We start from the raw sequence: 3,625 nt of genomic DNA, 5'->3' as shown, positions 1-3,625 counted from the left end.
CCCCGTTCTTCTCCTCCTCCCTCGTTCCCCCCGTGCCGGGGGCGTTCGGACGATCCGCCGGGGACGCGCGGCAGGCTCGGGCCCAGCCCGGCCCGACCGGCGTTGGGCGGGAGCGTGGCGGCCCCGGGGGCGGCTCGTTCCCACTCCGAGCCCCGAGCGCGGCCAGTGCCGGCCCCGGGCGGGGGGAGAGGCGGCGCTCAGGCCCCACCCCGTGGCGGCGGCAGCGGCGGGGCTGGGCGGTGCCTGGCGCCCTCACGTCCCTTCCCTCCCTCCTTCGCTCCCTCCCTCGCTCGCTCGCTCGCTCCCCGCCCGCCTCTCCTCCTCCCCCCCGTCGGCGCAGCGCTGTGGTGAAGCCGCATTGTTTGTGCCGCGGGGGGAGGGGAGCCGCTCAGCCCCGGGAGCCGAGCGCCGAGCCCGCAGCCGGACGGCGACCCGCGCCGCGCCTCACGAATGCGCCGCGCCCGGCGGCAGCAGCAGCCCCGCACCCAGCGCCGGGTGTCCGCCGCGGGCAGCGCGGCCCTCGCAGCGCCCGCTCGCCCGCCCGCGGCTGCCGGACGCGGGGCCAGGCGGCAGCACCGGCGGGACCTCCGCCATTAACCCGGCCGAGCGTCGGCCGCAGCGGCGGAGCGGGAGGTCTGTCAGCCGCGCCTCGGCGGCTCCCTCAGCGTGAGTGCGGCCAGGCGGGCGGCGGGGCCGGCGGGCGGGGGCTGCGGGGCCGGGAGCCGGCGGATCCCGCCGCGGCGGGACGGGAGAGCGGCGTGGGGGGAAGAGCGAGGCGGGTTGGGCACGGCAGCCCCGGGTGGGGAAGCGAAGGGCGGGCGGGCGGGCGGAGAGGCGAGCGGAGCCCGGCGGGCTGGGGGAGGGAGGGAGGAGGGCGCCGCTGGAGCTGTTTTGTCAGCCGCCATATTTGTGGGCCGAGTATTTTCGCGGCGGGGAGGGAGTGACTGTTGGGAAGGGCTGGAGATGATGGGCCCGGGCAGGAACCATCCTGCCGGGGGCCGGGAGGGGGGAGCGCCGCGCCGGCAGGAACCATCGGCGCGGAGGGGAGGGAGCGCTAGAGGCTCCCTGGGCGTGGGCAGGAAGTGTTGGCGCGGCACCGGTGGGGGCGGGCCTGGGGGCGTGGGCGCCGCGCGCGGGCTGCGGGATCCCGGGAAGGCTGCGGGATCCCGGGATGGCTGCGAGGTCTGGCGTCGACGTTCTCCATCCGCCGGCTCGAGGGAGAGCTGCTGCGGTCTCTCTCGGCCGTTCCCAGGTCGGCTCGCCGGGCTCCCTGAGCCTCGCTCTGTGCCGCACCCGGGGGGCATCGCTCGGGGGTCGCTCCTGCTGCGCGGCTGGAGCGATGGGTGGTGTCCACCCCCTATGAGAGTAAGCACGGTGTGCTTACCGTCCCTCATTGTCCGGGATTAAAGAGCATTCCTGTGTCTTTCTCTTTTTAATGGTCTGCATAAAAGTGCCCATTGAGAATGGAATTCCCTTTTCCATTGAGCAGGGGATCCAGGCACCAAAAGCACTTTATTTGAAGAGGAAGAAGGTAACTAGGACAGAGATTGGTAATCAAAAACTTTACGTTATCGTGCTTTTCATGTTAAGTTATCCTACACCTTGATAGTTTTTTTGTTTTGGCTTTTTGTTTGGTTGTTTTTTTTGCCTCACACTACATGAAATAGCTGTCTTCATGTACTTTTGTTGATGATTAGGGAAAATATCAAATAGTGACTTTATTCCGAAGAAGCTAATGGAGTTCTACGAGAGGAGGGCTATGGATAACTTGTGGTTTATATCCTGCAGTCTTTGAGTCGTTGTAAGAGGCAGAAAAGTGCTTACAGAAGTGCATTGATACTATATTGTTTGCAGTTAGTGTAGTATCTTTGTTAATGTTGAATGGAAACTTGTCTCAATTTGCCCTATTTCAAACTTAAATCCGTGGTCGTGATTTCTGTCGATCTACAGGATACTGGGAGTAGAGGGGAGGGAGAAAAATACCTGATAATTATCTCTGAAAAGCAAACCAGAAGCAGTCACAGCACCAAGCCTGACAAGAAGTGTTTGGACAATATTTTGAGGCACATGGTGTGAATCTTGGGGATGGTCCTGTGAAGGGCCAGGAGTTGGACTCGATGATCCTTGTGGGTCCCTTCCAACTCAGCATTTTCTGTGATTCTGTGAACTTGCTATGCAGAAATATAGTCTTCATCTGGAGTATTGCAAACGTTTGCAAACAGAATGATTTTGAAGAAACAAAACTCTGCCTTGGCTTCCGGAGCATTTAAGTTATTTACGCTAAATTTGCATAGAATTTGTCCAGAGAACTACCAGTTCCAATTCCATGTGCACTGCATTGTATTTGTAGGGTATCCATTGTGTGTTTAACTGAGGTTTAATTTGTTTCCTAAGTCGGCTGTATTTACTGTTGACTATTTGCAGAAAAGATGTTTAGGTGATAGCTCAATCATCTTTTATCATTCTGGGTCATACAGTTTCTTTGACTTGACAACAGCAGTCCTAAATATTTAAACAAGAGTGCTTGTGTTTTTGAGTATTTTCTTCCTGTTCTTACTGTCTGCTTGAAGCTGTGCTTCAGAATCTTGGGAACAGAGTGGGTTGGAAAGCTTGGAAACTGAGCATTAATATGTTTTTCTGTGGTACTGGGCTAAGATGAATAGCATGGACAAGTTACACATGTGTTTGATTTTTGAAGGCCACCTCTTGTCCCTTTCTCGGTATTGTTTTCAAAACAGTCTCTATTCTCAGGAGCCACTATGAGCAGATATGCAACCAGCTAAGATGTAGAAAGGGGCACTAAAAATATCAAAACAGACTTTCACATCTAGACAGAATTGAAATGCAATTATATGAGGTAAACATGATATAAACTATCTGTTTTTCTTGACTAGTGAGTAAAGACAGACATAATAAACAAAGTCATATAAAATGAATCCATTTTGATCTGTAGTAAGTTACTGTACATTGACACATCGATGTGTTTTAGATGAAGAATCCATCATTATTTGCTCACAGTAATAAACAGAAATCAGAGCTTTTGTATTACCTTTGAGTATATATGTATTACCTCTGAATTATAAAATCTGTGTGGAAACTGGGAACTAACTTTCAATGTCGATTAAATTACCAGTATGTTTTTGTTTTTAGTCACTGGACCTTCTGTGGCAGTATTAGTGGTTTAAACTTTTTTCAGCAATCAGTTAAGCAATCAGTATGATCGAATCCTATGTTATTTTACTGAATTTAATTATTAAATATTTCTTCTAAACTTTTTTGAAAAGGTGGAACCTTCATCTGTTGTTTATATAGAGCAGATCAGAGATCTGTCATGATTCAGCACTGACTGTTGCCTGTTTTTATGCTATAAAAACAGGTAAGAGTTAAGAATTATTTCTATCAAAGTCAGATCTATGAGCAGCACCATTTTTGATGAATAATAAAGCCAATTCAGATTGGGAAAGCAAGGTCAGTTTGTGAAAACAGATAGATCCTCTCAGGAACTAGTCTTAGGGTTAGCTGCTTAAATTGTTTAGTCTTCCTATAAAAGGAGTTCCCGTCAGCACTTTGAAGGTGGATCTTTAAGACTGGTAGACTAAGGAAAAGACAGACAACCTGGAGTAGT

General features: G+C 52.5%; 1 protein-coding gene across 2 annotated transcripts in view; it reads left to right on the top strand.

Annotated features, from left to right (window-relative positions):
• The first annotated feature begins 328 nt into the window (after positions 1 to 328).
• Positions 329 to 3,625, top strand: part of BRD1 (bromodomain containing 1) — a 57,696-nt gene continuing 54,399 nt past the window's right edge. The window contains exon 1 of one of the 2 annotated variants that reach the window (XM_027889559.1): positions 329 to 666. The gene's annotated coding sequence lies outside the window, so the exon portion shown is untranslated. Of the gene's footprint in view, positions 667 to 1,513; positions 1,532 to 3,625 lie in introns of those variants that run through there. The other variant, XM_027889560.1, reaches the window with a different exon arrangement.

This window comes from Empidonax traillii, unplaced genomic scaffold (genome assembly GCF_003031625.1).
Source record: "Empidonax traillii isolate 1590-97213 ecotype Southwest subspecies unplaced genomic scaffold, ASM303162v1 scaffold266:size720578, whole genome shotgun sequence".
Lineage (NCBI taxonomy): Eukaryota > Metazoa > Chordata > Aves > Passeriformes > Tyrannidae > Empidonax > Empidonax traillii.
The sequence above is the reverse complement of the archived record's forward strand: the minus strand, read 5'-3'. Positions and strand labels throughout refer to the sequence as shown.